General features: G+C 30.5%; 2 long non-coding RNA genes across 2 annotated transcripts in view; one reads left to right on the top strand and one right to left on the bottom strand.

Annotated features, from left to right (window-relative positions):
- LOC125505877 overlaps nt 1-6,032 on the top strand; it is an 11,590-nt gene extending 5,558 nt beyond the window's left edge. Inside the window, exon 2 of the long non-coding RNA XR_007282511.1 lies at nt 5,376-6,032. This is a non-coding gene — a long non-coding RNA (uncharacterized LOC125505877). The remainder of the gene's footprint in view (nt 1-5,375) is intronic.
- On the bottom strand, nt 3,256-4,025 carry LOC125505876. Its single transcript, XR_007282510.1, has 2 exons — nt 3,489-4,025; nt 3,256-3,427 (listed from the first exon to the last, which is right to left on the bottom strand). It is a non-coding gene; the product is annotated as an uncharacterized LOC125505876 (long non-coding RNA).
- Nucleotides 6,033-10,677: the final 4,645 nt, after the last annotated feature.

Genomic DNA, 10,677 nt, shown 5'->3' with positions numbered 1-10,677 from the left:
TGAATTAAATACATATATACATATCTTATAATTATTTTCGTAACTTTTCCTTGTTTACAAGGTTTATTACGAGAAAACCCAATATTGAAACATTAAACCGCAACAATTAACTCCCAAAAAGCCCTCTGAAAATATCCGATGAAATTTGCATATTTTTGTTTTGCTGTTTTATCAACACCACGACTTTTAAAGTTGTGAAATGGAGGATAATTATTGTTTCACCTACCTTTTAATACTTCAACTTTAATTTTGCAGAATATTTCACTGTGGTAACAAAATCTACTGATAATTCATATACAGTGTACTATTTAAAAATTGGTTCATTGTTCAATCATTTCATTGTTATTTTTTCGTCTTCTAAAGTTTATAGCTTTTGTATGTTTTCATTTAAATTATTAAATTGGCCTTAAACGGCAACTTTTGAAAATGAAAATAAAACCTTCCAAAAGCTTGCTAAAAAAATTAGACGTTTTACTGTTCACAACGAAATATCGATTCCCAATATCTTCCCTTACGAAAATATTATACACGGAGTGTATCACCCTGATGTGCAGATTTAAAAATGTGCGTGTTCTCGTAATCCCTCACCTTAACATAAGAACATAGTAAAAATAAAATTATCTGTAATGTTTTTTACCTAAATTGGTTTTATCTATTATGAACTTTATTTTAATTCTAACATTACATTCTCTTAAACCATTTCATTTGGAGCTGTTTTTTTATTTTTTCACTTTCTCCTAATAACTAATTGCAACGCTTGTTCTCCTTCTGTCTTTTACACATTATATTACACAGCTGAGTATTTTGTTTAAGTTATTTTGCTTGATTTGTTTTTTAAACCCCTTAAGGCATTTTTTAGATTCATTATTTTAATTTTAAGATTAGTAGGAAGGAGATTCTATAGTCGTGATTTTATTTGTCGATTTGGTTTAAATGTTTGTAGTTTTTGCCCATAAAGATTTTATGTGTGTAAGTTTACATATTTGTAAATTTCTTATTAATTTGAGGATTACACGGCAAGAATGAACACTCTTTAAGTTTTATCATTTCCGACTTTTTTGTTTGGTTTTGTTATGCTGCTTTTTCTCATAACAAAAGACAATTGTATTCAGTATTTATCTTATCATGTTATAAATCTGTAAACATAAGTAAAAGTCAAAACAATTAAACTGTTTTTACATGGTTCTAACTCTTGTTGTTCATTAGCCACATTTTTCGCAAAGTCACATAAAGACGATATTTAATATTCATTATAATGTCTTATACAATTATATAATTTTATAGTTTTTACTGAATATGATATATATTTAAATTATATACAGCTTAAAAATTAAAAAATAATCGCGTTAATAAAAACATCCAAAACAGAAAGGTCTAGGAAACGATTGGAGAACAATCTTAAAAGCGAAACTGTTGCAATATCAACTGATCAACAAAATGAAGATCAATATAATGCATATAAAAATAATAATATTTTTGTCTGTTTTAAAATTTTCCTTCCTTTTTTAAACTTAATTATCTAGTTATTCTGTGAAATGTAGCATTGACATTTGAATCAAAAACGAGTGTTTTTCTGTAGGTTTCTCAATCGGTGTTTGGATGAACTAAAATTATCTTCCATATTATAGATCGAAATACAATACCGAATATGCAAAACATGTAGTACTCGGACGTTTCGATAGCATTTGTGGCGGGACTTCTCAAAGTTTGGCTGTTCTGGTTGACTAGAAACGCAGAAAAAGCTGAGAAAACCCGATTTGTCTACTATTTCCATATTACCAGCTAATTTACAAAATTCAACTTTTCACTGCTCACGCATATAAATTCTGTTTCATTCAAAAAATTGACTCCTCTCAAAATTTGTTCGCATTTAATTTGCATTCAGCCGGTTAAAATTGAAACTGAAAACTACACACGCTTTTGAGAATCATTCGATGGCACCTCGATTAAACAATCAATCTCAAAGATGAAAAAATCTTAAACTGATAGTTACACCGACAGCAACCTGCACAATTTACTGCTAAAATAAATCTCGGTTAGTTTGCAAAGGAAATGATTGTTTAGGCTTCAACAGCAACATTGGTCTAGAATGCGTTTACCAAATCCGTTATGTTCACTAGCCAGAACCAAAATTTATGTATCTCAAATTCCATATAATTCTTCTTTGAAACTCATTGTAATTTAAATCTTAGGCCGCTTTAAAATTGGATGGTTCACGACTATCTAATTTTGTTAAGGTCCAGTGGCTAATATAACAGATTTCTACCGATACTGCTAAATCACCATCATTTAAAATTAAACTTAAGATGGGCACGGTACTTAGTCAGTTACGTTTTACAGTAATAATGTACGATCATATTTTCTTTCATTGGTTCAAAGTGATAAACCATGCGTTATTAATTCAATTAAATGGTTAATGGTGTATCAGAAAGCCATTTGAAATTTCTACTTTGCGTGCTTGGCATTATCAGTCAGTCAAACTGATAAAAATTATATCTGCAAGAGCGGAAATGTTTTTTTAGTAATATTTGCACTTCGAGGTTTTTTTACAATTTTTTACAATACCTTAATATTTTCTATTTTTGATAAAATCCTACAAAATAGGTGTTAAATCCATTATCATTTTTATCAGCCAGGTCTCAGTTTCTTTGTCCTCGGTTGCAAATTTTTACAACTGTTTTACACCCAGGTGCAATTGTAAGAAAACCTGGATGCGATTATTTTTTGGCTCTTCACTGGACTAAGATTAAATACAGTTTTGCCTAATTAATAAATTCAATTTGGGTTGAAAATAAAATTGGTGCTTACCAAAATGCTTATTTTGCATCTAAAAGCTAAGTTAAGATTCTTCTTTCTTCTTTAGATGCCACCAGAGAGATTTTTGATTTGGCTATTGAAAAATTTTAAAAGTAGTAAAAAATCTCGATTTGGTTATTGAAAAATTTTAGAAGTAGCTAAAAACCTTGATTTCGCTATTGAAAAGTTTTGGAAGTAGTTAAAAATCTCGATGTAGCTATTGGAAAATTTTAGAAGTACCTAAAAACCTCGATTTCGCTATTGAAAATTTTGGAAGTAGTTAAAAATCTCGATTTAGATATTGAAAATTTTTTGAAGAAGCTAAAACTCTTTATTTCTAGCTTCATATCTGGTCCAAATACATCGCTACCATTCTAGAAGGTTTTTAAGCCATGAGTTTTGTCTCCGCTCTATAGATCTATCACTTTTGGATTATTATTATTATTCATTTTACGTTTGTTATTCTTTCTAGCTGTAATCTTAACATCTTGCTTTATTTAGAGGATATAAAATGGACATGTTAAGACTTATAAATTCAAGCTGTTGACCTAAATTTCCCTGGAATCACATTTGAAATAACACACTTGAGCAAATCTGTTGGTATAATTATCCAATTCAAGTAATTTTCTTCCTGAATAACAAATAATTCTAAAGACACACTTATCAATTCCGCATTTAGCATGTTTACTTACTCGTAAAATATGGCGTTTTTACTACTCCTCAGGAATATTCTAAATCCATGTTATCATTTTATGACTCTTCACGAGATCGCTAAAATGTTACCATCAAACGCATCAGTTCCACTCTGTATTAAAAGCAACAACTGAAATAGTTAAGTGAACATATTTCTATGCCATTTAAGTGCCAAATGCAAAAACTGCGAAATTCCATTTTCAAAATGGAATTTACTAATCTCCGGCTTTATATCTTCGACTGCTATTATCACTTATATAGAAACATAAATTGCAGAAATTTTCCATAAGAACCGATCGGAAGACTTCAAATGTTCAATATTACGAATGCTAACAAAATACTTGTTCAGCTGGTTGATGGAATGTTTTATTGTAGGTTTTCCAGCGCTTGTATATTGTGTATATTTGACTTTTTATGGAAATTGTTTTGTAATTGCATGCAACCCAACATAATTGAATGACAGCGACAATAACCGAAAGCAATTCATTATAAAAATATGCAGATCAAAATTTGTATAGGGAGTGAAGATAAGCAAATTAAGCTCGATTCGGCGATCGATCGGCGTTCAAGCCCGATTTTTATTTGTTTCCGATATAATTGTGAATTAAAATGTAACAAAAAAAGGAAAGTTGACATCGTAGGCATATAAAATGCATTTAAGGAATCGTGTGTTTTTACATCCGCTGGGAAAATTGTAATTTTAAAAACAACTAGCCTTTTTGAAGATTTCTCATATTGGATTGCGATACGATTTGTTTTATCTTTGAATTATGGTGTAAATTTTCTATGACATCCGGATTAGCGTCTTCATGTTCCAAGCCGAGCACGAGTGGCCTCTTAGATATAATACTTTGCACTTGGAAACATTTCCGTTTCGCCAGCATTTTCTCCTGGATCCTAATTTTCATTACTTTTCACTGTTCGTTTTACTCGTTATTTTACTGTAATTTTTATCCAACTAACATTGTCGCACATTTCTTGTTCATTTGCGTTGTTTATTTTCTTTTCTATAGGTATTTTCGGTTTTTCAGTGACTCAATTAATTTGTGCGCATGAACTTTGCTAAAGTTAACAGTTGTTTCACTACAAAAATATGTCCAATTTAAGTTTCTTTCATTGCTTTCTCAGAATGGACAATACTGATTTCTTTTTCTTACTTTCAAGCCACTGCTTTTCTATATGATTTTCTGTCATTTGAAGCTTCTTGTATTTCTTGTCTTATTTTCGGTAAAATACTTCTGCTACCAGCATCTTTATTTGCGTTTGGTTGCGTACTGGTTTTTGCTTGTTGGTTACTCGTTTATTTTACTGTTTCATTCAATTCTGGTCAACTTTAATGCTCTGCTTGTGCGTTGCCATTTTATTACTTTTAGACTTCGGGTTTTATTTTCCTTCCAAATTATCTCAATCTTAATGAATGTTCAGTCTCTTAGACTCTTGTTCTTTCATTCGTTGCCTTATAAATTTCGATTAGTTCGCTTTTCTTGTTATTCTTAGTTTGCATGAAACTAGGCCTAGTCCATGTTTTCCTTTTTCATTTTTTTCGGGTCGTTTTGATTATGTTTTCAATGCTTTACTAATTAGTAATATAAAAACCAGTCATTAAGAGGGTAAGTCAATAACATTTTATTCTTAAGATTGTATTGTAAAGTTCTACCTTCCAAATATTTGGTTAAATTGTTAAATAAAAACTTGGAAAAGTTCTCGAAAAAAAATAGACTCGATTTTTTTTCGAGAACTGCTTGAAAAATAAATAAAGGCTTGTTGTATTTTGCAGACACACTAATCCTAGATTAATGCAAGGTATAATTTAATCATTACTTAGCTGGATAAATGTTGTGAGTATGCGGTTTGGGAGTTTATGCTTTATACATGATATTTTTCAGGAAAAACCTGATGACTACGATTGACTATGAAAACGTTCTTCAGTCTGGCTACTGCGTCACATATCACGAAGATTTAAAACCGTGTGATGTGACGTAGTGGTAAGTTTGAGGGAATAGACTTCTTGTACTTCAAGCGCTACAAATGGTGGATTCAGTTGCATTCAGCCAATTAAATTTCAAAGAAGAAATTTAATTTAAAATTCATAGCACTACAGATTGCAATAAGAAAAAAATAAATGCCTGTTTAGGTGGGCAATTTGTTCCTTGGGATACTTTCCATGCAATTACAAATGTTAATATGTAGTTATAAATGTAATTATTTAAATTGTTGGTTCTAAATAAAGTCTGCAAATATTCCGCTTGTTGTAGCAACTGGTGAATCAGTCGAGTTTTTAGGGAGACGTGAATTAGAATTTCTTCCTGACGTTTCGCAAAAACAACTCGCTTGCATCTTCAAAGATGGTTTGCTCGGAAGCCCATCAGTACTTGTGCTTCAAAATCTTCAAGACGAAATTATAATTTACCACGGCTCGCCAGATTTAGAAGAGAAATCCCAGTTTCACTTTTTTATTGTTAACTTTTGATGAATTTCACGTTTTCTTAATAATTTTGGTAATTTATTAAATAAATCGTTTCTATGTTATTTAGTTGAGAAAACTTTGTTTCATTCCATATATTAACGACTCTCTTTATTGCCCGAAACTACGAAACTATATTTGATCTCTTACTGTTTTTTAAGAAAATACAATTTTAAAAATAAAATATAGCGCATTTATAAAACTGAGAACATCTCCTAAACTGTTCATCAGAAATTTATTCCAGATAGTTTATTTATGAAAACATAAGTTGGCTTCTTTATGATGAAATGTTGCAAGTCATGGAAAAACTTCTGAAAACAGCTGAATTTACGCTCTACAGGTATGTTTTGTCTTTATTAATGTCTTTGTGTTTATTAATATGATTGAATTCGTTAATAGTGCTTGATTTCGTTACCGATAATCTCAAAATTTATTTCCACCAAAAAATTGCCTTAAACCAATCGGTCTTGCAGCCCTTCTTATTACATTAGCGAATTGTTAACTGAACATTTAGAAGAAACAAAATAAGCTCAAATGAACTGTTTATTTGGATTTTTATCTCTTAAAAAGTAGTAAAGAAATTGGGATTGTCTAGTTTGTCTTGCCAGGAAACGAGGATTCAGTTTAGTCTAATTATGTAAATTGTGTTTGCACTTTTGCTTCATTTCTGACTGTCTTTCAGTTATTTTTGACTTTTGCGTGCTTCTTTTTGTATAGAAGTTTGTTGTATATTTATTGTATAGTGGGTTAGTAGAATTTAATTTTTTTAATCAGTTTTAGTGCAATATATTCTATTTTTTGCATAACTTTTCTTTTGTCTCAATTTCTTAGCATGGATTTAGCCATGTGTCCTGTATTCTAAAATATACTTTACTTCAAAAGCTTAGCAACTGAATAAATGCTTATTTAACCAATTAATTAGTAAATAAGATATTAATAATTAATTAGTAGATAAAAACCTGCCTCTTTGCCCGAGTGTTTGATACTGATAAATTTATTTAAAAACTTATTCTACTTTATTTGTGCTTCCCCAAAAACATTTATTAATACTGCTGTTATAAAGCTTGGCTCAAAAGATTCCTGCTGATTTCTATTGGGTGTTGACCTAAGGATCGCAATTTAAAAATTATTACTTTACATAAAAACAAATTTAAAAAAACGTATGAAAGATACAGTGCCTTCAAAGGTCACTGAGCCCGGGGTTTCTTCGCTTTTTTTAAGATTCTAAACTACTCACTAACAAACTGACGCTAAATTAAATACTCTTATTATATCAAAAATCAAATTGTACAAATATCTTAAATAATTTCAATTAACTGAAAACAATTTTCAGCGTTTTCTCTTAACCGATTAAAAAAAACCGCCTAAAAGTCCTGGACCAGTACTTTTTGATATACAGGCATCTTTAGGTGAGCACCCGATAAAGTCTGCTTTTATAATGTTGCGTTTATCCAAATTGACATGAACATCTAGACTTGGCGAAAGGCAAAGTTTATTTAGCAGCAAACTTTGGCGCAAACAGAAAATGCGGTTTAAAACTGATGTGCTCTATTCAATTTATTATAAAGGAAAAAGTCATATCTTAAACTTTCACAGTTATTCCGTGCAAAGTTTGATGTCAGAGTGAGTTTCCAGTTTCATATGGAACTTTTACTGAAGCCATTTAACTTGGCAAGTTCCTGCAGAGTTGCGTGACCGGAAGAACAATCTGTATTAAATGAATGAAGAAGCCACAGACATGGGCTACTTGTCGTGGATATTTGCAGCTGAAATTCATGCAGATCGACAAATAAATAAGTTTTATTTTGTGAGCTCTGGCGCTAGTCAGCTGAAGAAACTTCCCTACTAATCCCAGAAAAATTATCTCTGGAACCTGAGAGAAAATGTTAAGAGTTACAGTCAAGACTCAATAGAATATCTAAATAAATGCATAAACTAAAGACCAAATATGTTGTAAAATTTTTCAGCAGTAGTTGTTTCCGCGTATGTAAAAGGGAGAACACGCTTTCCGGAATGTGGTAAAGCGCCAAATTGGGAGAAACTAGAGCAAATATTATATAACATTAGTATCAGACCTTATGGGGAATTTGCGTGGGCTTCCTAGACACAGGCACGCATATCTGTAAGATATTTACATAACGGCTTTTTGGGATATGATCGGTCAACTACTGACCTCTCTAGCTAAGGTACGTTTATTTGTGTCAATGCTGGTACTTAGACCATGGTGCTGATCCGAATCGCATTGCTTTTGCATTCAGATTGCTGATATATTGACCAGGTTCTTTCATACCAATTACCGGTCATAATTGCCAGTAAGTTATTTCATCGAACTCAAATTGTCACAATAACTGTTGATTGGAGATCTTACACAGTTTATTGTGCTTTTACAAAAAGACATGCTACAAATCATGAGGCTTTTGAAGCTGGAACAAATAGTTTTGCAGAAATTGTAAATACTGCTTTTACAAATAGTTTTCCAGATTTTTTAATGCATACTTAGAGTACGCTTTTTTGGTCAATCATCCCGCAAATACCGAAAAATTTGAATGTTATTATTACTCCTACTGAAGCAAAAATTGTGGTCACCAGGAAGTTAAAAACCTTTGTTTCTAAAAATAATACAACACAACTTTCATTTTATCAAAATATCAAAGTAAGAAAAAAATGATAGTGAACCTCGACTTAGTGAACGAATGTAGATTAGTCAAAAAAATTTGTTGAAAATAAAGCATTGCACACAAAAAAAAACAGAAGTTTGCCTTTATAAAACAGTGTAAACCACCGAATACATTTTTTAGATATACACAAGTTTACGTTTTACATACCACCATACCATTACATATACACCAGTTTACACAAAACGTATTAAAACAAACGGTAACGTAAATTATAATTCAAACCATCAGACCTGCGAAATTGAGCTGATGACCCTAAACTGCTTGTTTGTAGACGAAATCACCGCCTTCTATCAGTATCAGAAAAGCATCGACTCATAAAAAGTCTGAACTGAGTCTGAAAATACTGGAAACACGAAAGATGAACTTTTATTTTCGGGCTTCACAGTCTGATCAATTCTGTTATGATTGGTCCAATTAATTGTATCAAAATAAAGCGAAAAAACAGAAAAAAAACCAGAAGTTTGCTTTTAAGAAACAGGGTCAACTATCAAATCATTTTTTTAGATATACACATTTCAAACGTTTGCGTTTTCTAGATACCAGTTTATACAAAACGTATTAAAAAAAGAGCTTACATAAATTATAATTTAAACCATCAGACCTGCTAAATTGAGTTGATGACCGTAAACTGCTGGTTTGTAGACGATACAACCAACTTCTTACTACTTAAAAATTCTTATACTTAATAGTTCTTATTCGATAATTATTGCATAATGCCCGACTGATCATCAGGGGGGTTTGAATTGATAAAAAAAAATGGTATTTTTTAAATTTAAACAGAATTCTCGACAAGCTCAAAAATATAAGAAATATCTTTTTTTGCCCAATATTTCTGAAAAATTCCGATTCGAACGGAAAATTTATGTTTTAAATGAATAAAACTCGAAACTGAAAGTCGATTGAACTACACCGTGTCGAACATTTAATGCGTAGCTTAAATATTCTCTAACTTTGAATAAAATATTCAGTTAAAGGGATCCGCGTTAAATAAATTATTTATCGAATTATAGCTCTGTTCTTTGCAAATTCTCAATTGAAAAATATTCAAAAAAAATATTACATTTGTACAATATTGTACAGGATATTTAAATAATGTCTTGTGTTCTTGGTCAAAGAGTAAATCTATCTACGGGAAATATAGGGTAGCTCAGACAGAAAAAGTACACGCTTCTTCCTGTCAAAGCCTCATATCTTCTGAATAATTTCAATGTTTAACGCCCTGTACAATATTGTACATTCTGTACAATTTGTCTGTAATTTAACTTAAATTTTGACACAGAATAGAGCTATGACTCAATTTAGAAAATATGCAAATATTATTATTATAAGTATTACCGATTGAAAAAATATGAATTCGCTAATTTGCAGTGTAGTTAAAAATCCGATTTAACAATGAAAATTGATAAACATAGACTGAAATATCGGAAATTACGATTTATGAATCAATCAATTCATATATAAAATTTGAATAAATATAAAGTTGAATTTTTGATAAATACCTTAATGACGATTGCAAGTTTTTTCAATACTTCAATTATTTGTTTTCAATGTTCTGTGTCTCTTTGATTAATCGTTTAGTAATTTTTAATTAGAGTGCATTGTACATTGGTTTATCTACCATTTTAAGTTGTGACTGTCTTAATTAATGTTTTCCTTTTTGTTCCAAAAATGTGTATTAATACATATTATGTAAATTTGATTTATGTTGATATTTTTTTGTTACTTTTGTTACTGTGTGCATTATTACCGATAAATATCTATTTATCTATTTATCTGTGATTGGCTGATGATTATTAAAAAAAATTATAAAGTTTTAGCTCTGAATCTTCAACTTGCGCCTACAAAATTTTGCGCTCCAGGCGACTAAAAAGACACTAAAGTACGAATTACATATTTATTTAAATCCGACATTCTGCCATTATCAACCAAATAACGATTTAACAGATGCAATAAAAAACAAATAAATTAAGTATTAATTAAACAATACCCTGTTTTCAAAAAATACTTAAACAGCAAACACGCAACGAAGAAAACAGGGAAGTATAT

This window comes from Dendroctonus ponderosae, unplaced genomic scaffold (assembly GCF_020466585.1).
Source record: "Dendroctonus ponderosae isolate FM_Combo_2020 unplaced genomic scaffold, Dpon_F_20191213v2 Dpon_F_20191213_1, whole genome shotgun sequence".
In the NCBI taxonomy this organism is placed as follows: domain Eukaryota; kingdom Metazoa; phylum Arthropoda; class Insecta; order Coleoptera; family Curculionidae; genus Dendroctonus; species Dendroctonus ponderosae.
The sequence above is the reverse complement of the archived record's forward strand: the minus strand, read 5'-3'. Positions and strand labels throughout refer to the sequence as shown.